The 24,218-nt window shown below is 39.1% G+C and overlaps 1 protein-coding gene across 8 annotated transcripts in view; it reads left to right on the top strand.

The window, feature by feature from the left end:
* The first annotated feature begins 8,455 nt into the window (after positions 1 to 8,455).
* The window catches only part of NCOA6 (nuclear receptor coactivator 6), a 136,777-nt gene continuing 121,014 nt past the window's right edge, over positions 8,456 to 24,218 (top strand). For 4 of the 8 annotated variants that reach the window (XM_036902510.2, XM_036902509.2, XM_036902513.2 and 1 more), the window contains exon 1: positions 8,456 to 8,694. The gene's annotated coding sequence lies outside the window, so the exon portion shown is untranslated. The remainder of the gene's footprint in view (positions 8,695 to 24,218) is intronic. The other 4 variants (XM_036902506.2, XM_036902507.2, XM_036902512.2 and 1 more) reach the window with 1 other exon arrangement.

The raw sequence follows: 24,218 nt of genomic DNA, 5'->3' as shown, positions 1-24,218 counted from the left end.
TCACCTTGTCTCAGTAGCCCTGACTCCAGGTCAGACTTTGTGGGGGTCCTAATTATATCTGCCATCTATCTAAGACTTGCACTAATAATATAATTAATAACAATAATTATAATTATAGATGACATCTATGGAACAGTTAATGTGTGCCGTGTTCTATGCTGAATGCTTTATGTGAATCATCTTATTTAATCTTCATTACAAACCTCATGTGATAGTTACTAATATTATTCCCATTTTACAGGTGGGAAATGGCAAAAAGATTAAAGGACTTGTCTAGGTTCCTCATGTATTAGATGGAAGAATTGGGATTCAATCTCAGGATGTCTAACTCCTAATCTGTGCTCTTAACCACTTGCACATCTCCCAAGTGAATTATGTGTTATAACGTATACTTTCTACAGTACATATCACACAATAAGTACCTTTTATAGATTATGTCATTCATACATGCATGTATCCACCCATTATATTCCAGGCACCCTGTTAGGCACTGGTGATTCACAATTAAACAAGACAAACAGATAATTTTTTATGGATTTGTAATCTACAGGGAGAGTCAAACATTAAAGAAATAAGGACACTGATAATTTAGAGCCATTATGATAAGCTCTATGAGGGCTGTTATGAGAATTTTAACAGGAAATTTAATCTCGTTCAGGGGTGGGATGGGATCAGCAAAGGCCTCCCCAAGGAGGTGATGAGGATGAGTAGGATTGACAGAAAAGAATTAGATATGAGGTGTGGAAATGTCATTTTAGATGAAGGGAACAGTATGTGCAAAGGTCCCATGGTGAGAAGGAATGTCGTGTTTTAAGTGGTGGAAGAATGCCACTGTATTCTTCCTTCAGCAGGGGTCAGTCAACAAATTTTTTCTGCAAAGGACCAGAGAGTAAATGTTTCAAACTTTGAGGTCTTATGGTCTCTGTAGTAACCACTGAACTTTGCTATTCATAAAAAAGCTACAAAAAGCAGCCATAGACAATGTATAAACACATAGCTATGGCTGTGTTTCCATAAACATTTATTTTACAAAAACAGGGCTCAATTTGGCCTAAGGGTAATAGTTTGCTGACCCCTATCCTAGAGCATACTGGGAAGATAATGTTATGAGATGAAACTGATAGATACATCTTTAGGGTACAACATCTTTATGAGGCTGGTATTAATTTCCCCATTTTATGAGTGAGAAAATTATGGTTTCAGAGACACGAAGTAACTTGTCCTATGTCACCCAGCTGATAGTTGGAAAATCCATAATTCAGAAGCAGTCGTTTGACTTCAGAGACCATGTCCCTTTCTTTAAAAATATAACTCTATTGTTTTACCTGATTACCTGTGTAACAGTCATTCAAATATCAAACATTTCATCAATAAAAAATGCAGATGATCATGCCCTCAAAACTTCAACTAAACAAAAATCTCAATCAATAATTTAGTATATATTCCTCCAACTCCTTTTTTTCTGTAGATACAACATATGTTATTCTATTTAAAAACTTAAAATGGGAGTTTATTATTCATACTGTCTACAGGTTCCTCTTTTTTTTTGCTTACCAATATAGCATGGGCATTTTTCCATCTCAAATCAGTATACAGCAGGCTCCCCTTAACCACAGGGGATACATTCCAAGACCCCAGTGGATGTCTGAAACCACAGATAGTACCAAGCCCTATATGTACCGTTTTTTCCTATATATACATGCCTTTGATAAATTTTGATTTGTAAGTTAGGCACATTAAAAGATTTAAACAATAACTAATAAAATAGAATAATGATAACAATATACTGTAATAAAAGTTATGTGAATGTAGTTTCTCTCTCAAAATATCTTGTTGTACACTACTTGCCCTGTGATGATGTGAGATGATAAAATGCCTATGCCTATGTGATGGGAGAAGTTAGGTGAATGATCTAGGCACTGTGACATAGTGCTAGGCCACTAGTGACCTGACAACATGTCAGAAGGAGGATCGTCTACTTCCAGACCCAGTTAATCCCAACCTGGGAAAGCAAAACTGTAGAATAGGGGAGACTACTGTATACGGATATACCTAATGATTTATAATATGCATCATAGTTCACTGAAGGGTTTAATCAGTTTCTTACTGATGGATATTTGGGTTGTCTCCAATGCATCTTTGAATATCTTTGCCCTGATATCTTTAGGTGCTCGAGCCACACCTGTGGTTATACCAGTTCTCCTTGGCTGTCTTCCCAGTGATGGAGTTACAGAGCCCTCCATGCAGCAGGCTTTTGGGGTTACATGGGTCTCTTGGGGTCATTTCCCTTCTTAAATATACAAATAGTGACAACTTTGAATAGAAGATTTATTCAATGGAAAAATTCTTATATACTAAAACAAAATTATTATATCTTGGAAAATTGGTTTCATCACTCAGTATGTAAAATACTATATTTTATTCCATAAATATTTTCTTAAATATACTCTGTGCCATGCACTGCCTGAGGTACTGGGAACACTGATGAAGACAGATAAGATCCTTGCTCTGTAAGACTTTATATTCTTAATCACTTTTACTTTATTTAGATTACACTCTATCTACTGTAGAAAACATAAAATTCACCTGATATTGAGAATTGAACTTATGCTGACTACGAAATGAAAAAATAAGAAGCTTGGAAATTTAAAGAATTTTCATGATATTCTTGCATGCCTCACATAACTCAATGATACAACCATTTGCTTCTTATTGGTTATTTGGGGTAGTTCCTTCATATCTTGGCTAAGATAAAAAGCTTCTTGATCTCAAAACTTACTACAAATGTACAGTAATCAAAATAGTGTGGTACTGGCATGAGGGTCAGTGTATCAGTAGAATGGAATTGAAAGTCCATAAGTAAACCCATATATCTACTGTCAATTGATTTTTGGCAAGTGTGCCAAGATCACTCAATGGAGAGAGAATAGTCCCTTCAGTAAACGTTCTGGTATAACTGAACATCTACATAAAATATGATATTTCATAGACATTCATTCATAAAGAATGAAGTTTTACCCTTATCTCATACCACATACAAAAACTAACTCACAATGGATCAAAGACCTAAATATAAAAGCTCAAACTATAAAACTCTGAGAAAGAAACATGGGAGTGAATCCTCATGACTTTGGATTTGGCAATGGTTCCTTAGATATAACACCAAAAGCACAAGCAACAATAATGATGGGAAATAAATTGGACTGCATCAAAATTACAATCTTTTGTGCATCAAAGGACAATTTTCACTCAGGAGAGTGAAAAGACAACCTAAAAAAAGGAGGAAAATGTTTTCAATCACTTATAAGGGTTTACTATTTCTAATATATGAAGAACATTTACAGTTCAATAACCCAAGAAAAAGATGGGCACTAGGACTTGAGTAGACATTTTTTGAAAGAAGATATACAAATGACCAGTAAGTCCATGGTAAGATGCTCAATATCCTAAGTCACTAGGGATATACAGATCAAAAGCACAATGAGATACCACTTCACACCCATGAGTGTTATAATAACAACTTAAAAATTTTTTTAAAAAGGAAAAATCAAGAGTTGGTGAGGATATGGGGAAAATGGAACCCTAACATATTCCTAGTGGGTATGTAAAATGGTGTAGCCACTGTGGAAAACAGTTTGGCATTTCTTCAATAAACAGAATTACCATATGACCCAGCAATTCCACTCCCTGATATAACCTACAGAATTGAAAATAGGTGTTCAAAACAAAAAGTTGTACATGAATGTTCATAGCACTATTCACAGAAGCCAAAAGGTGAAAACAACCCAAATGTCCATCAGTGGATGAATGGATAAACAAATGTGGAATATTCATCAATGCAGTATTATTCAGCCATAAAAAGGAATGGAATACTGATACATGCTACACCACTGTATCTCGAAAACATTATGGTAAGTGAAAAAGCTAGACACACAAGGTCACATATTGTATGATTCCATCTATATGACATACCCAGAACAGGCAAATCTATAGAGATGGAAGACAAATTAGTGGTTGCTTAAGGCTTGGGAAAGGGGGGTTGGTGGGAGGAGGGCTGTATCTAAAGAGCACAGGGTTTCTTCCTAAGGTGATGAAAATGTTCTAAAAATTGACTGTGGTGATGGTTGAACCTGTGACTGTACTAAAAACCATTGAATCATAGTCTTTAATGAGTGAATTGCATACCATGTGACTTATATCTCAATAAAGCTGTTTTAAAAAGGCATAAAATTTGACAGTATCAGCAAGAACTGAACACACGCAAGCTCTGTGACCTACCAATCCTCGTCCTAGGTATGTATCTGGCAGAAAATTGTAGACATGTTCATCCAAAGACATGTACAAGAATGTTCATAGTAGTACTATTAAAAATAGACCTCAAATACATGCTGAAGTTACTCTACAAGAAGATATGTCAAAGAAATAATCAATCTTCCCAAGTTTTCTTCCGCCTGCTACTTCTATAGCTTTTCTTCTTCCTTCCTAATTACAACCCTTAAATAGAATTCGTGCCTCATATCGAATTTACCGAGTATCATAATTCTTCCAAGTGGTAAAGATACCTCAAGACAAATGCTGGGCATAGAAGCCACAGGGCATAAATATGCAAAGAAGTAAAAAGCTAACCTTTTCAAACAATAAGGCTTCTCTCTCACTTACCAACTTTACATTTCCCTGTATGGCCCCAGAAGATGACTGGTTAGCCAGAGATGGGTAAGATTCCTCAAGGGAGGAACAACCTAAGACAGGCACAGTCGCAGGGAGGCCATCAGGTGAGAAACTGGGAATCAACAGAGGTGAGGCTTAGAACCTCACCCCCCCTGTTCTGAGAGAAATCTTCTGCATCCGTGGATGTTTTATTGCCCGTCTAGCTTGGATTAACACTTAGTCTACAGGCACACACCTGATCATCTACATTTGCTCTCTTACAACACTAAACTATGTTTTCTACCTTTATCTTGTATCTACCTACCACTTCAGCATTTTATTAAAAATAATAATAATAAAGAGAAATGTGGTATCCACATATAAATCAAGTATAAAAATCAAACGAATATTCATATTTGAACTGATTGTTTATAGTTCATAATGCATGAGCAAAACCAAAAGTTTATGTGATGACTGCCCTTGTACTGTTCACCATGTAACTTATTCACTATGTAAGAATTTGTTCTCCATGTAAGAACTTGTTTGTTATGCTTCAGAAGATTGGAGACTGATGAAAATTAGGCTTGGGGTGGATTAATGATTGTGCATTGAGCATTGAGTCCCCTATAGAGAATTTTATTGTTGTTAACAACCATTTGATCAATAAATATGAGAGATGCCCTCTCAAAAAAAAAAAGTACACACTTCCAATTGTAAAATAAATAAGTAACCGGGATGTAATGTATAGCATAAGGAATATAGTCAAAATATTGTAACAACTTTGTATGGTGATAGCTGGTAGCTAGAATTACCATGTATATAAATGTTAAATCACTGTGTTGTACACCTGAAACTAATGTAATACTGTGTGTCAACTACCCTTCAATAAAAAATAATTATCTACAAAAAAAGAAAAATAGACCTCAAGTGGAAACTGAAAGGCTCATCATCATTAGAATGGATAAATTGTAATATATTCAAATAATGAAATACTATGCATCAATGAAAAGGAACAAATGACAATGACATGCAACAATATAGATGAATCTCGAAAACATAAAATTGAGCAAGTCAGGCTTAAAAGGGTATATTCCATATGATTCCATTTATATAAAATTTAACACCTGGAGAGCCTAATCTATGGAGTTAGAAGTCAAGATATCTTTTACCCTCAGGAGCATGGGTAATGACTGAAAAAGGATGAGGGGGCTTTTATAGGGCTGGTGATGTTCTCTTTGTTGATTTGGATGTTGGTTAGACATTTGTATTCACTTGGTGAAAATTCATGCTGGTTTATATTTGTGATTTGTGTATTTTATGTCTCTATGTTATACTCAAATAAAAAGTTTTAATATTTCAGAATATTTTTGAAAACAGGTTAAGTCCTAAGAATATTTCTCCTTTGTCACTTCTTGATACTGTTGAATTTTTTCAATTGTGCAGTTATCACTGTTTTTCAATTTTTTTTCCTTAAGAGCAAGCCTTTGCTTGCCCATTTTAAGCCTTTATGCAAAATATAAGCGATCCTTCTTCAAGGCACTTTATTTCCTATTGTCTGAAAAGTATTGAGCTTATTTTATAATAACAAGGCATTTTATTGCCATCTACTGATGAATTATCACAATAAAGTTATAAATTACAATGTCTATCAGTGATAGTAACCACTTAGATGCGATGATGTCCCCCTGCAACATACAACTTGCCCAACTAAGTGTGGTAACTTTGTCATTTGGCACTGTTATGATGAACCCTGCATACAGGAGAGTGTTGATGCTCATTCATTTTTTTCCTATTTGATGTTGTTCTTAAAGACATGGTTCAAGTATTCACTATCAATCTTACCATCATAATGCTTAAACTCACTTGGACAAACATATAAAAATAGAAGTTCAAATACATGCTAACAAAATTGTTCATATCAAAGAAAAGTTGATTTGCTTTTTCTTTACTCAAGTCTGAATCCAGAAGATCCTAAATGTCTTAGGGCTGCTTTTCTTGCTCAAAACATCCTGTGAAACAGCCTGGTAACCTCTTCAGCAGCCTCTGTCAATCTGCTGTTTGTTGAGGCCATCATAAGTGCTAGTCACTCTTCTGAATATTTTATATCTATTAATTCATTTTATCCCTCTACTCTTCATCTGTAAGGTGCTCTTATCTGTATATTGCAGAAGAGGCAACTGAAGCACCAAAAAGTTAAATTATAAGTGATGATATTACAAAAATACCTTCTTTGGGGAGCTTACAGGTTATTAGGGATACAAAGCAAAATAAAAACATGAAAGGATCAAAAACAAAGAAAATAAAAGAGAAAATATTTTGGACCCTGTTGGACAAGTCATTCTTCACTTTTTGTTCCAGTTGCCTCATCTGTATAACAAGAAGGTTAGATTTGCCCAAGGTCACATAGCTAGTAAGTGGTAAACCTAGAATCCGAATTTGGGTATTTGGGCTTCAGGGTCCAGTCTTGTAAATCACTATGCTATGCTCAATGCCAGTTCACGGCCTGTTTCTATTCCTTTGCTCCCTTCCTGTGGGCAAAAAATATTCATGTTGCCCATACTTTTGCTCTTTTCACCTGCAGGACATGTAGGTGCCCAAGTAGGTCCCTGGCTCCTAACTCCCTGCATCCTTGCTAATCCCAGGAAAACCTTTGACCTTCAGTTCAAGGACATGGATAACAAGTTTAAAAAATGATAGTGGCTCAGATTCTGGCACTTTAAAAACATTGTAGTAAAATACATATAATATAAACTTTGCCATTTTAGCTGTTGTTGAGTGCACAGCTCTGTGGGATTAAGTACATTCACATTGTTGTGCAACTATCACCACCGTCCACCTCCAGAACTCTATCAGCTTCCCCAACTGAAACTATGCACCATTAAACAGTAACTCTCCATTCCCCAATCTTTCCAGTTCTTAACAATCACTGTTCTATTTTGATTCCATGATTCTGACTACTCTAGGAATTTCCAGTGAGGGGACTCATATTTGTCCTTTTGTGACTGTCTTATTTTACTTAGTGTAATGTCTTCGAGGTTCACCCATGTTGTAGCGTGTGTCTAAATTTCCTTCCTTTTTAGGGCTGAATGATGTTCCATTGTATGTATATACCATATTTTGTTTATCTAACCCTCCGACAGACACTTGGGTTGCTTCCACCTTTTGACTAGTGAATAATGCTGCTATGAACAAAGGTGTGTGAATACCTGTTCAAGTCCCTACTTCTACTTTTTTTGGGTTAATTCCAGAAGTGGAATTGCTGAATCAGATGGTAATTCTGTGTTAACTTTTTGAGGAACCTGTAAACTGTTTTCCACAGTTGCTGCGGTCATCTACATTGCCACCAGCAATGCGTAAGTGTTCCACTTCCTTCATATCCTCATCAATACTTGTGATTTTGTTTTTCATAAGGCCATCCTAATGGGTGTAAAGTGGTCTCATGTGGTTTTGATCTGCATTGCCCTCACAGCTCGTGATATAGAATGTCTTTTCATGTGCTTATTTTATTGGCAATTTGTATGTCTTTGGAGAATGTGTATTCACATCATTTCCTCTTTGCATAGACTGAGGATTGGAGAGTTGACTTGCCCAAGGACACTCTGACAGACGGCTCCTATAAGGCTGTGTGCAGTGAGTGACTCAAGTGGAGGCTGGAGTCACAGGCAACATACTACAACGCCTGGAGACAGGAGACCCATCACACCCCGATACTAAGCACTGCACCCAAGTGAACGGGCACGCGCTCCCCCTCGCGCTCCCGGGGACGTTTTGTCACGTGGCCGGGGCCCGCCCCCGTCCGCCCCGCCCCCTCCCGCGCTCCCTCCCTCTCGCCCTCCCTCCCCCTCCCTCCCCGGCCCGGTCCGGCCCATCCCCCTCCCCGCCGGCTCCCTGAGGCCCTGCCGGGTCGGGCTGCTGGCGGCCGGGCGCCGACGGCCGGACGGACGGGTGCACGCGAGGACGGACGGACAGACACACGGAGGGTCGCGGGCACGCACGGCCCGGGCCAGCGCTCCGAGGCCCGCCCGAGAGGGCTGGGGCCGCGCTCAGGTGAGTTGACGGCGACGCGGGTCCGTAAGGGGTGGGCCCGCCGAGCGTCCGCGGACCCAGCCCGGCTGGCTCCACGGGAAGGAGGCGCCGCCCGGGCTCGGCGCGGGAAAATGGCGCCGGCCGGCCGTGGAGCAAGGCCCCTGTGCGGGCCCTGCCCGGAGCCGCCCCGCCCGCCCGTGTCCCCGTCGCCATGTTGGGGAGCGGGCCCCGGGCCTGCGGGCGGGGGTGCTGCAGGGAGTGGGGTCGGCCGGGGTTGGGGAGGGTGCGGGACACGGGGTCTGGGGAGCCGAGGGAGTGCCGGGTCGGCCGGGGTCTGCACGGGGTGGCGCTCCAGGCCCGAGGAACTGGCGGGAGCCGGGCCCGGGGTCGTGGCCGGGGTCGCCGCGGAGAGGGGGCAGTGGGGGCGGACGGAGCCGGGGTCGGGGTGCGCGGGGCTGGGGTGCCCGGGCTTGGAGCTAGGCAAGGCAATGGGCGGTGGTCGGAATCCTAGGGCAGGTAGGACCCGGCGGGGCGTGGGGTCCGAGCTCAGGCTGTCAGGGCTGGGACAGTTCTTTGAGGTCGGGGGTTGTTGATTAGAAAGGGTGCTGACGCGGGTGTCAGATTGTGGCAGTCCTCCGAGTCGCAGGGCTGAATGCAAGTCTGTGTAACTCCCAAGAGACCGAGTACATATGTGCCCCCAGAATCCTCCACTCCCTGTTAGGTAGAGTAACAGATAAAAGGAGGGCTTTGATGAGGAAGAAGGAAAAGGGAGACTGAGGTTTGAATGCAGGAGCTGACCAGCAACTGGGGTGCAGAGAGTGGAAAGCTGGTTGGCAAGAAGAGAGAGCCTCCCATCAACTTAGGGAGTTTGTGTGTGTCTTTAAAAGGAGGGACCGGGCTGTTTGTGGGCGGTGACCCAAGGTGTCTTCCCAGGAAGGGGACAGCCCACTGTTTTTAAAAGCAGGGTCACCTGGGGAGGTCATCAGAAAGGCGTTATTGAAACAAGTAAAAATTGTAGAGAAGAGTGTGTAAAAACTGCAAGGGTCTTAGAGATCACGTAATAATTTAAGATCATGTAGTGATTTTAGCTTAGACGTAGAAAGGTAAAGTTGACTTCTCAAGATCTTTGAAGTTGGTAGCAGAGGGGTACTGGAACTCAGGCCTGCTGCCTCCTCATTCAGCACACTGCCTTAGAGGAATTTGTTAGCTGGGAGAAAACAAGCATGGCAACATATATCAAAGAACTGTTTATTTTGTTTTTGTAATGAGTTTCTCAGTACACAGACTGAGGGGGATACAAACCAGTATAGGTAACCAGCTATTTGATAATTTCTAGCCTACCTTCATTTGTGCAAAGAAGTTATCTTCAGGATCCTTTTGACTTGTAACTTTATAAAGTTTTAAGAGATGCTCCTTCTAGGTGTTTATATCAAAGGGACACAAAAAGCCTAAAAAGATAACAGCCAACAATGGTAGAGACCCAGGATCTTTATCATGGTCAAACTTTATTTGAAGTTTGAGCGAGACAGAGAAGAGTTGAAAGTTAACATGGGCTATGAAAGAGTTCTTAGAGAAACTATGCAGATCAGGCATGATATAGTAGTTCCAGGGCTCCTGTAATCAAAAGAGATTTTCAACAAAAAGGCTATGAGGATGTTCATAGCAATAAGATTTTCAAGATACATTCAATGCAACATACAGCACCATGGTTCATTTGTTCTGGGTCTTTCTATGCAGGAAGGCCTAACCTTGTCTGTGCCATGGACCCCTTGAGCATCTAGTGAAGCTTATGAACTCCTCTCAGAATATTTTTAATTGTGTAACACAAAATATGTTGGATTACAAAGAAAACCAATTATTGAAATAAAGTTACCAAATACACAAATTGTGATGTAGTAATATAGATATACTTCTTTTTGAGCACCTTAAGAGTTCAGATCTAGTAAAAAGTCTGATAATTATAAAGTGATTAGCTTAAATAATACTTTAAGATATCTGCAACAACTGTAATATGATATAAAGATATCTGTGATTCTGTATCACATAAGTCACAGATACTGCTAATATTAGCATGTTTGTTGCCTACACTCATTAGAAGAAAATGGTAACTTTTAGAGGTTAGTGAAAATAAAGGGGTAATTTTTTTTTCCTATGCAAGTTCACAGACTCTCCTTGAATTCTCTCTGTGGATTCCCGTTTATGATCCCAGGTTAAACCCTTCTCCTACCACCAGGCATGTCTTCCATTCAGCAAATGTTTACTGTGCACTAAGATGTCTATTGCATAATGTCAAGCATTAGGTTAGGCTTTTGAGTATTCAAAGGTCTTTAAGGGCACAGTCTATTCACTTTGGGTATTCAGTCCCATGAGAGAAGTGGACATATCAACAATGATAGTTTGGGATGGTAAATGCCAAAGGAGAGTTATCAAAAGTTGTAAGGACACAGAGGTAGGCTTGTCTTTGGAAATCAGGAAAGTTTTGGGAAGAGGGGACACTTGAGATGTGTCCTGAAAGGTAGAGGAGTTAGTCAGATGGAGAATTGGAGAGAAGAGCTTGCCAGGGTGTTTTTAGGGGACATAACTGAATGTGGCTGGAGCATACATAGTGTGTGTGTTTGTGAAAGAGTGGTCAGAGGTGAAACTGGGAAGGTTGTTTGCAAACTGGTTATGAAGGACCTTACAAGGAGTTTGGACTGAATCCTTAGCCGATAGGGAGACATTCAGGGTTTTTTAGGAGGGGAGTGTATGACAAGGTTTAATTTTTAGGAGACATAAGGATGTTCTTTGGAAGGAGGGTGGACTGGAGAGTAGGGAAGAAGTATTGAGGGCGTGAACTAGAGGCTGTAAGCATTGAACAGTTAGAATGTTCAGATGTTGATTATTGACACTGCGAATGGTGAGAGAATTTTTTAGATTTCTGGTTTGGGATGGTGGCTGTCAGAGAGGTTTTTTAAAAAGGTGAGAGTAAAATGAGGTGAGATTTGTCACTACTAAGAGCTTTTTTTTGGTAGAGTAGTAGACTTTTGGAAACCATTGTGAAGCTGTCAAATGTGTAGTTTTTACTTAAGAAAATCAGAGGTTAAGTGTCAGCAGACATAAAAGCCAGGGAAAGCTCTTAAGCAACTGGTGTTGGCAAAATTGGACAGCTACATGCAAGAGAATGAAACTGGATTATTGTCTAACCCCATACACAAAAGTAAACTCAAAGTGGATCAAAGACCTGAATGTAAGTCATGAAACCATAAAACTCTTAGAAGAAAACATAGGCAAAAATCTCTTGAATATAAATATGAGCAACTTTTTCTTGAATGCATCACCTTGCGCAAGGGAAACAAAATTAAAAAGTGAACAAATGGGACTACATCACACTAAAAAGCTTCTGTATAGCAAAGGACACCATCAACAAAACAAAAAGGCATCCTACAGTATGGGAGAATATATTTGTAAATGACATATCCGACAAGGGGTTAACATCCAAAATATATAAAGAACTCACACGCCTCAACACCCAAAAAGCAAATAAGCCGATTAAAAAATGGGTGGAGGATATGAACAGACACTTCTCCAAAGAAGAAATTCAGATGGCCAATAGGCACATGAAAAGATGCTCTACATCTCTAATTATCAGGGAAATGCAAATTAAAACCACAATGAGATATCACCTCACACTAGTTAGGATGGCCAAAACAGGAAAGACTAGGAACAACAAATGCTGGCGAGGATGTGGAGAAAGGGGAACCCTCCTACACTGCTGGTGGGAATGTAAAGTAGTTCGACCATTGTGGAAAGCAGTATGGAGGTTCCTCAAAAAACTCAAAATAGAAATACCATTTAACCCAGGAATTCCACTCCTAGCAATTTACTCTGAGAATGCAGGAGTCCAGTTTGAAAAAGACATGTGCACCCCTATGTTTATCACAGCACTATTTACAATAGCCAAGATATGGAAGTAACCTAAGTGTCCATCAGTAGATGAATGGATAAAGAAGATGTGGTACATATATACAATGGAGTATTATTCAGCCATAAGAAAAAAGAAATCCTACAATTTGCAACAACATGGATGGAGCTAGAGGGTATTATGCTCAGTGAAATAAGCCAGATGGAGAAAGACAAATATCAAATGATTTCAGTCATCTGTGGAGGGTAAGAACAAAGCAAAAACTGAAGGAACAAAACAGCAGCAGACTCAGAGAACCCAAGAATGGACTAACAGTTACCAAAGGGAAAGGGACTGGGGAGGGTGGGTGGGAAGGGAGGGATAAGGGGAATAAGGGGCATTACGATTAGCACACATACCGTGGGAAGGGGGCACGGGGAAGGCAGTATAGCACAGAGAAGACAAGTAGTGACTCTATAGCATCTTACTACGCTGATGGACAGTGACTGTAATGGGGTGTGTGGTGGGGACTTGATAATGGGGGGGAATCAAGTAATCACAGTGTTGTTCATGTGATTGTATATTAATGACTCCAAAATAAAAAATAAACAAAAAAATATAAAGGCAGGGAAAGACCAGGAAAGTATTTCTAGAGTGTAGGAAAATTACAACCATCTGTGTCGGGTTCTAGCAAACTATGGCCCATGTTTAAATCTAGCCTACCACCTGTTTAGGTAAGTATACTATGTTCATTGTAGCATAGGCACACTTATCATTTACATATTGTCTTTGGTCGCTGTCACACTACCAATGGCAGAGTTGAGTAGTTATTTCATAGAATATATGGCTCGCAAAACTGAAAATATTTACCACTTGACCCTTTACCAAAGATGCTTGCCAGTCTCTGATCTATGTGTCTTAGTGTTGCATATTCAACTTCTGGCTTTTCATCTAGTTCCTATATGATAGAGAATAATCATCTTGGCTTTGTTCTTCTGTCTGGGTCCCCTATGCTCTGTATACTTGCAGTATGACATAAACCCTTAAATATTTCATATTGGCCAGTGATGCCAAGTTTACTGTTCTGGGGCCCAACTATGTGGCAACTGTGGGGTGCCAGGTTTTCACAGCTTAGAACATCCTGGGTCTTGTTTTGCCATTTTTTAATTGGGTTGTCTTTTTCAAAAGATTTCTTTATATTTTCCATTTGTTAATGCTCATTTGGTTATATGTATTACAGATATCATTTCCCAGCTTGTTGCTACTCTTTTTACTCCTAAGCTTCTTTTGTTAAGAAGTTCTGAATTTTTATAAAGTTAAATTTATCAATCTTTTCTACTCCCAAGATTTTGAGGTTATTCCTTATATTATCTTTTTGAGTCTCTACTGTTTTGCCTTTGATGTTTAGCTTTCTTATCCACCTGGATTTGCCTCTTGTGAGTGGTGTGAGGTAGGGTCCAGTTTCATTTTTTTCCTATGTATAACCAGTTATTCCAGCACCATTTATTGAATGGCTCTTTTTTTCAAGTTGTGTGCTCTTTTGATGGATTCTGTCTGAAGTCCTAATTCCAGCTCCACTGCTTGCTAATTGTGTGACCTTAGACAAGTTGTGTAACCTCTTTGTGCCTCAGTTTCCTCATCTTTAAAATAAGGATGATATTTTATATCTCATAAGGTTGTTATGAGGATTAAATGAGCTAATTCATGTAACCTGTAGAAGAGTGTGGCACCTAGAAAATGCTTAATAATGTTATCTCTTATTTGGTAGTTGTTCATTTATGATTCCCAGCACCTGACACAGAGGAAAGGCTCAACACACTTAAAACAGTTGTCAATTTAATTTGCAGGTCAAAGAATTGCACACTGCTGAGGATGGAATCTGGTCAAAACAGAATGGTTGAGAGCTAGGCCAAGTGTTGCAGGAGATGCTTCCAAGTTGCTGCTTAGTTTTAAATGCTGCTTTAGATTTCCTGCTGGGATGGAACTAACCAGCTGAGTTTCTGACTTATCTTGAAAAACTGGAAGATCTGTCAACACCAAGCCCATATTTTCCCATATCAATATGATAGAAGCTAAAGCTTCTGTTAGGTGTGATGTTTCCTAGTTTTCTTCAGTCTTCACTACTCTTTTGCTTTACTTACTTTTATCACCCTGTAGGCATTTGATTTTCTGGTTCTTACTTTACTGAAGGTTTAAATATTATCTCTTCTAAATCAGTCAGTGACATGTTGAGATAAAGTCAGTATGAACAGAAAATTGACAGAAGAGTTTGTGGGCAGGTAACAACCAAAATCTTTTTCTAAGGCTGAGTCATACTTGATCATAATGAATAAAATGATAATCAAAATTTAAAAATTTAAAGATGAGATAAAATTCAGTTCAAATCACTGATTATTTAGGCATCTACTATGTGCTGGGTACTACTAAGAGATTACCACATTGATGGAAGAAAACTAGCTGGCCAGCTTTATGAAATACTACAGAATTCATTTTACTTGTGGTGTGGAGCTATTTTTCAGGAGAGCTGTTGGATGAGAGAGAGAAAACACAGCAATTCATTCGTCAAACATTTATTGAGCCCTGTAGTGTACATTGGGCTAGAACTCTGCAGAATACAAAGATGCATCAACAGGGCTTAAGTGTCATGTGGGTTTATATAATGTATTACAGAGCTGGGATAACAGAATGGTACCTGACAGAGGTGGCCTATGTGAGGGACTGCCAAGAATCCTAAGTTAGAATCTTAATACTTGGAGATGAGACAGTATCTTACAGGCTGAGTGAAAGCATGAGCATAGAGATGAGTGTTTGAGAGACAGTAAAGAGTCCAGTTTGCCTGGAGAATAGGATTGTTACAGGGCTGTTGTTGGAGGTAAGGTTGGAAATGGAGACAGAAAAACAGCCATAGTAGTAGTAGTTCATATTTTTTGCAGGCATACCATTTGCCAAATAACATGCCAGACATTTCATAGGTAGTATTTCATTTGATCCTCACAACAACTATGTTAGATAGGACTATTTATTATCCCTTTTTATGGATAAAGAAACTGAGGAAGAGAGCTAACAATTGATGGAGAAAGAATTTGAGTCTAGGCAATCTAATTCCAAAGCTGGTGTTCTTAGTCTCTGCATATGATACAGCCGAAACATGAAAGGTTCTGAATCTTTTTCAGTTCCAGGCAGGGAAGTTTGGACTTAAGTTGACTATGTAGTCATCAAGAGTTTTTAGTTATACAGTGATATAATGAAATCTGTACATTAGGAGAGTAAGCCTGACTGTGAAGCATAGGAATAGCTTGGAGAGAAAGGAGAGATACGGAGCTAGTTTACACTCTCCTTTCTCACTAGATTTAGTGCTTCTTGAGGGCTAGTCCTGTGTCTGTGTGTACTTTCTCCCTCCCTTCAGCTCCAGTGCCTACCTATTGTGTGTTGTCTGGCACTGTTATTTTTAAAATTTTAATATTTTTCTACCTCGTTTTACTCCAGTAGGACTTAAGGTAGCTGCCTAAGAGCTCAATAAGCATTTACTGAGTTAATAAACAATTAGAAGTGTATATATATATATAGAGAGAGATGTGTACGTAAATGGAATAATATGGCTTTGTTGGAGGGAGTAATGCAGTCCTAGAATTTGGTGGTAAGCTATATTTTGTATATAAACCCTGTAAAACAAAAGGCCACAACCACATCTTCTTTAACTTGTGAAGAATTATATCCTATATCAGTTAGAATACTAATGATCAGTTAATATTAACTATGTTAGTTTAAAAGCCAAACCCACAGAAACAGAGTAGAATGGTGGTTCAGGAAATGGGGGTAAGGGAAGTGGGAAGATGTTGGTCAAAAGGTAAACTTCTAATTATAAGGTGAATAAGCTCCTGGGATCCAGTGCACAGCCTGGTGACTATAGTTAACAATATTGTAGTATATACTGGAAAGTTACTAAAAGAGATCTTAAATGTTCTCACCACTCACCAAAGAAATGGTAATTATTTGATGGGATGAATGCATTATCTAACTTTATTGCTGTAATCATTTTGATATATATGTGAATCCATCTCAGTGCACACCTTAAACTTACAGATGTTGTATGTCATTATCAATTATATCTCACTAAAGCTGGGGGAAAAACTCTGCCGGTTAACAATATTAATGATCACTAGATTCGGAGGGTATCATACATAGAGTAGATATTTAGGTTTGTGTTTAGAATTAACCAGCTGCAAGCCACTACCACCTCCTCCACACACGCAGAGACACAAAACTTCCTGTTGATGAATTTCTTTACTAATATTGAACCTGTTGAATATTAGTTTCATAATACCATTTATGTACCTTTCCTAAAGACCAGACAGCAGCAATCTCTCACAGGAAGAAATACAGCTGATTCTTGAACAACACAAAGGTTAGGGGTGCTGACTCCCTGCGCAGTTGACTTTTGACTCCCCCAAAACTTAACTACTAATAACCTACTGTTGACCAGAAGCCTTACTGATAACATGAACAGTAGATTAACACATATTTTGTATTATATGTATTATATACTGTATTCCTATAATAAAGTAAGCTAGAGAGAAGAAAATTTTACTGTACTGCATTTATTGCACAAAAATCCACATATAGGTGGACCTTCACGGTTCAAACCTGAGTTCACAATCAATTATATTTGCAAATTTGTGAATCAGATTCCTGTTTGGGATTTTACTGAGGGATATTGGTCATTAGGTTGAGTCACTTGCCATAATTTAAGATGTTAAATTGAAGTAAGACTGTCCCTTCTATAAAATACAGACTTAAAAAATTGAAACATTTGGAAAAATTCAAAGACACTGTGTTAACTACCAAATGCCAATAGAAGTGGGAGATTTTAAGTTAACAAGTATATAACTAAACTTATCAAGAGACAAATCAATAGACCCTCAATAATGGATTTGTTAAACATTCTTGGCCATTAGCTTATAGCAGTAATGCATATACATACATGTGCATATCAGTGTGGAATATATTGATATAACTAGAATAAATTTGAATCCAGAAATGCTTCCTAAAGATGAGCTTCCATCTGAATTCTTTTAGATTGTGTTTTACTCTTCAGCATATGTGGGGATGACTCATTCAGAAGCATTGAGATCAGAATAATTAAGTGTGGAGAAAAAATGTGATTATGATAGTATATATTGACTGCCTACCAGTGTTGAGAGGTATATACAGTTGATGAATAGTTTCAACTTTCCAGGAAACTAATTCATCTGGGGGAGTGAAAAGCAGAGGTGGTAGGAGTGTAAATGTTTTAAATGAGACAGTAATTGCTATGGAAATTCAGAAGAGAAAGAGCAATCACTCCTACTTACATGATCAGGGCAGGCTTCATGGAAAAGGTGGTGTATTAGTCTATGAGGGCTTCTGTAACAAACTGCCACAAACTGGGTGACTTAAAACAAAAATTTATTCTCTTACAGTTGTTGAGGCTAGAACCTGAATTTAAGGTGTCAGCAGGGCCATGTTCCCTGTGACACTTTGGATAGAATCCTTACTTGCCTCTCTGTAGCTTCCATCAACTCTTGGTGTCTCTTGGTTTGCAGATGCAACATTCTAATCTCTGCCTCTATTGTGACATGGTGTTCTAAGTTTGTCTGTATCTGTATCCAAATTTCCCTCTTATAAGAACAAGTCATTTTGCATGATATTGTACATTAAAACCCTAAAGAATCCACTCCAAAACTACTAGACCTAATATCTGAATTCAGCAAAGTTGCAGAATACAAAATTAATGCACAGAAATCTGTTGTATTCCTTTACACTAACAATGAACTAGCACATGGAGGAATCAGAAAAACAATTTCATTCACAATTGCATAAAAAAGAATAAAATACCTAGGAATAAACCTAACCAAGGAAGTGAAAGACCTATACCCTGAAAACTGCAAGACACTCATGAGAAAAATTAAAGAAGATAAGAATAAATGGAAAACACATCCCATGCTCGTGGATAGGAAGAACTAATATTGTCAAAATGACCATCCTGCCTAAAGCAATGTACAGATTCAATCCAATCCCTATCAAAACAGCAACAGTATTCTTCAACAAACTAGAGCAAATCATTCTAAAATTCATATGGAAACACAAAAGACCCAGAATAGCCAAAGCAATCCTGGGAAGGAAGAATAAAGCTGGGGGGATTACACTCCCCAACTTCAAGCTCTACTACGAAGCCACAGTAATCAAGAGAATTTGGTACTGGCACAAGAACAGACCCAAAGATCAATGGAAAGAATAGAGAGCCCTGATATAAACCCAAGCGTATATGGTCAGTTAAAATACGACAAAGGAGCCATGGACATACATTGGGGAAATGACAGCCTCTTCAACAGCTGGTGTTGGCAAAACTGGACAGCTACATGCAAGGGAATGAAACTGGATTATTGTTTAACCCCATACATAAAAGTAAACCTGAAGTGAATCAAAGACCTGAATGTAAGTCATGAAACCGTAAAACTCTTAGAAGAAAACATAGGCAAAAGTCTCCTGAATATAAACATGAGCAACTTCTTCCTGAACGCATCTCCTCAAGCAAGGGAAACAAAAGCAAAAATGGACACGTGGGACTACATCAAACTAAAAAGTTTCTGTGTAACGACACCATCAACAGAACAAAAAGGCATCCTACAGTGTGGGAGAATATATTTGTAAATGACATATTCAACAAGGGGTTAACATCCAAAATATATAAGAACTCACATGCCTCAACACCGAAAAAGCAAATAACCCAATTAAAAAATGGGCAGAGGTCAACAAAATGGGTATAGAGGACAAGTACCTCAACATAATAAAGGCCATATATGGAAAAACCCACAGCCAACATTATACTTAACAGCGAGAAGCTGAAAGATTTTCCTTTAAGATTGGGAACAAGATAAGGATGCCCATTCTCCCCACTTTTATTCAACATAGTTCTGGAGGTCCTAGCCACGGCAATCAGACAACACAAAGAAATAAAAGACATCCAGATGGGTAAGGAAGAAGTCAAACTGTCACTATTTGCAGATGACATGATTTTGTACATAAAAAACCCTAAAGAAGAGGGAGGAGCCAAGATGACAGTGTGAGTAGAACAGTGGAAATCTCCTCCCAAAAACATATATATTTTTGAAAATACAACAAATACAACTATTCCTAAAAGAGAGACCAGAAGATACAGGACAACAGCCAGGCTACATCTACATCTGCGAGAACCCAGTGCCTCACGAAGGGGGTAAGATAGAAGCCATGGCCCAACGGGACCAGAGTGCACCCCTCACCCCAGCGCCCAGTGGGAGGAGAAGAGTTGGAGCAGGGAGAGAGAGGGAGCCCAGGATTGCTAAATACCCAGCCCTAGTCATCCACACTGGGACCGCAGACATACAGTGCGTGGTGTGCTGGATACTAGGGAAACGGAACAGTAAAATCTGTGAGCAGGTCCCCACAGCCAGTGCCCCTGGGACAAAAGAAAAGCGAATGCTTTTTGAAAGTCTTAAAAGGACAGGGGCCTCACAGCTAGATGGAAGTGTCCCAGCCCACTCAGCCCACCAGCTGGAAATCCCAGGGACACTGGGTGCACTAACCTCCGGGGCGGCAGGGCAGCTCTAAGGCCCCTCACGGTGATAAATAGCCGTCCGCCCATACCCCCTCTGGCGTGACGCCGCCATAGCGGAGCAGTAGCCTAAAAGCGACCATGCCCACAGCAACCACGTGGAGCTTACTCCACAGCGGCCAGGCAAGAATCAGAGACCCCGTCTACGCACAACTGCCCATCACAAGCCGCTAGGGTCACCGTTCTCCCAGGAAAGGAAGGCCAAGAGCAAGTGGAAAGGGACTCAGTTCTCCCAGCTGACACATGTGCCAGCTGCCTACGACTACCTTTATCGATATGAAAAGGCCGAAGAATTTGATACAGACTAGACTAACCCAGACATCCTCCCCTGAGAGGGAATCTGGGGAGATAGATTTAACCAATCTTCCTGAAAAAGAATTCAAAATAAAGGTCATAACCATGCTGATGGACTTGCAGAGAAATATGCAAGAGCTAAGGAGGGAGAATGCAGAAATAAAACAATCTTTGGAAGGACTTAAAAGCACAATGGATGAGATGCAAGAGGCCATTAATAAAATATAAATCAGAGAACAGGAACATAGAGAAGCTGATGCAGCGAGAGGTAAAAGGATCTCAAGGAATGAAAGAATATTAAGAGAACTGTGTGACCAATCAAAACAGAACAATATTATAGGGGTACCAGAAAAAGAAGAGAGAGAAAAAGGGATAGAAAGTGTCTTTGAAGAAATAATTGCTGAAAACTTCCCCAAACTGGGGGAGGAAATAGCCTCTCAGACCACAGAAGCACACAGAACTCTCAACACAAGGGACCCAAAGAGGACAACACTAAGACACATAATAATGAAAATGGCAAAGATCAAAGACAAGGACAGAGTATTAATGGCAGCCAGAGAGAGAAAGGAAAACCCATCAGGTTATCATCAGACTTCTCAACAGAAACCTTACAGGCCAGAAGAGAATGGCATGATATATTTAATGCAATGAAAGAGAAGGGCCTTGAACCAAGGATACTGTATCCAGCACGATTATCGTTTAAATATGAAGGAGTGATTTAAAAATTCCCAGACAAGCGAAAGTTGAGGGAATTTTCCTCCCACAAACCACCTCTACAGGATATTTTAGAGGGACTGCTCTAGATGGAAGCACTCCTAAGGCTAAATAGATGTCACCAGAGAAAATAAAATCACAGCACAGAAAGGGAACAATCAAATACTAACTAAAGGCAAAAAATAAAATCAACTACCCACAAAAGCAGTCAAAGGAAACACAAAAGAGCACAAAAAGAGCAACAACAAAAAAACACCTAACATACAAAGAATGGAGGAGGAGGAATAAGAAGGGAGAGAAATAAAGAATTGTCATACTGTGTTTATAGTAGCTCAACAAGTGAGTTAAGTTAGACAGTAAGATAGTAAAGAAGCTAACCTTGCACCTTTGGTAACCATGAACCTAAAGCCTGCAATGGCAATAAGTACATATCTTTCCATAATCACCCTAAATGTAAATGGACTGAATGCATCAATCAAAAGACACAGAGTAATAGAATGGATAAAAAGCAAGACCCATCTATATGCTGCTTACAAGAGACTCACCTCAAACCCAAAGACATGCACAGACTAAAAGTTAAGGGATGGAAAAAGATATTTCATGCAAACAACGGGGAGAAAAAAGCACGTGTTGCAGTACTAGTATCAAACAAAATAGACTTCAAAACAAAGAAAGTAACAAGAGATAAAGAAGGACATTATGTAATGATAAAGGGCTCAGTCCAACAAGAGGATATGATCATTATAAATATATATGCACTCAATACAGGAGCACCAACATATGTGAAACAAATACTAACAGAATTAAAGGAGGAAATAGAATGCAATGCATTTATTTTAGGAGACTTCAACACACCACTCACTCCAAAGGACAGATCCATCAGACAGAAAATAAGGACACAGAGGCACTGAACAACACACTCAACAGAAGGACCTAACAGACATCTACAGAACTCTACACCCAAAAGCAACAGGATACACATTCTTCTCAAGTGCACATGGAACATTCTCCAAAGAGACCACATAGACCACATACTAGGCCACAAAAAGAGCCTCAGTAAATTCAAAAAGATTGAAATTCTACCAACAAACTTCTTAGAAAGGTATAAAACTAGAAATAAATTGTACAAAGAAAGCAAAAAGGTTCACAAACATGGAGGCTTAACAACATGCTCCTAAATAATCAGTGGATCAATGACCAAATCAAAATAGAGATGAAGCAATATATGGAAACAAATGACAACAACACAAAGCCCCAACTTCCATGGGACGCAGTGAAAGCAGTTTTAAGAGGAAAGTATATAGCAATCCAGGCATATTTAAAGAAGGAAGAACAATCCCAAATGAATAGTCTAAAGACACAATTATTGAAATTGGAAAAAGAAGAACAAATGAGGCCTAAAGTCAGCAGAAGGAGGGACATAATAAAGATCAGATAATAAATAAATAAAATTGAGAAGATTAAAACAATAGAAAAAATCAATGAAACCAAGAGCTGGTTCTTTGAGAAAACTAACAAAATATATAAGCCCCTAGCCAGACTTATAAAAAGAAAAAGAGAATCTACACACATCAGTGGAATCAGAAATGAGAAAGGAAAAATCACGACGAACCCCACAGAACTACAAAGAATTATTAGAAAATACTACAAAAAACTATATGCTAACAAGCTGGAAAACCTAGAAGAAATGGACCACTTTCTAGAAAGATACAACCTTTCAAGACTAACCAAGGAAGAAACAGAAAATCTAAACAGACCAATTATGAGCAAAGAAATTGAATCGGTAATCAAAAAATGCCCCAAGAGCAAAACTCCCAGGCCAGATGGATTTACCGCGGAGTTTTATCAGACATACAGAGAACATAATACCCATTCTCCTTAAAGTTTTCCAAAAAATAGAAGAAGAGGGAATACTTGAAGACTCGTTCTATGAAGCCAGCATCACCCTAATACCAAAACCAGGCAAAGACCCCACCAAAAAAGAAAATTACAGACCAATATCCCTGATGAAATAGAAGCAGAAATACTCAACAAAATATTAGCAAACTGAATTCAAAAGTACATCAAGAGAATCATACACCATGATCAAGTGGGATTCATCTCAGGGATGCAAGGATGGTACATTTGAAAATCCATCAACATCATCCACCACATAAACAAAAGAAGGACAAAAATCGCATGATCATTTCTATAGACGCAGAAAAAGCATTCAACAAAATCCAACATCCATTCATGATAAAAACTCTCAGTTTTATTAAAATGAGTATAGAGGGCAAGTACCTCAACATAATAAAGGCCATATATGAAAAACCCACAGCTAACATCATACTGAACAGTGCAAAACTGAAAGCATTTCCTCTAAGATCGGGAACAAGACAGGGATGCCCACTCTTCCCATTGTTATTCAACATAGTACTGGAGGTCCTAGCCACGGCAATTAGACAAAACAAAGAAATACAAGGAATCCAGATCGGTAAAGAAGAAGTCAAACTGTCACTATTTGCAGATGACATGATATTGTACATAAAAAACCCTAAAGACTCCACTCCAAAACTACTAGAACTGATATCAGAATACAACAAAGTTGCAGGATACAAAATTAATACACAGAAATCTTAGGCTTTCCTATACACTAACAATGAACCAATAGAAAGAGAAACCAGGAAAACAATTCCATTCACAATTGCATCAAAAAGAATAAAATACCTAGGAATAAACCTAACCAAGGAAGTGAAAGACCTATACTCCGAAAACTACAAGACACTCTTAAGAGAAATTAAAGAGGACACTAACAAATGGAAACTCATCCCATGCTCTTGACTAGGAAGACTTAATATCATCAAAATGGCCATCCTGCCCAAAGCAACGTGCAGATTTAATGCAATCCCTATCAAATTACCAACAGCATTCTTCAACAAACTGGAAATAGTTCTAAAATTCATATGGAACCACCAAAGACCCCGAATAGCCAAAGCAATCCTGAGAAGGAAGAATAAAGTGGGAGGGATCTTGCTCCCCAACTTCAAG

Source organism: Manis pentadactyla, chromosome 5, assembly GCF_030020395.1.
Source record: "Manis pentadactyla isolate mManPen7 chromosome 5, mManPen7.hap1, whole genome shotgun sequence".
Classification (NCBI taxonomy): Eukaryota; Metazoa; Chordata; class Mammalia; order Pholidota; family Manidae; genus Manis; species Manis pentadactyla.
This window is presented reverse-complemented; position numbering and strand designations above follow the sequence as displayed.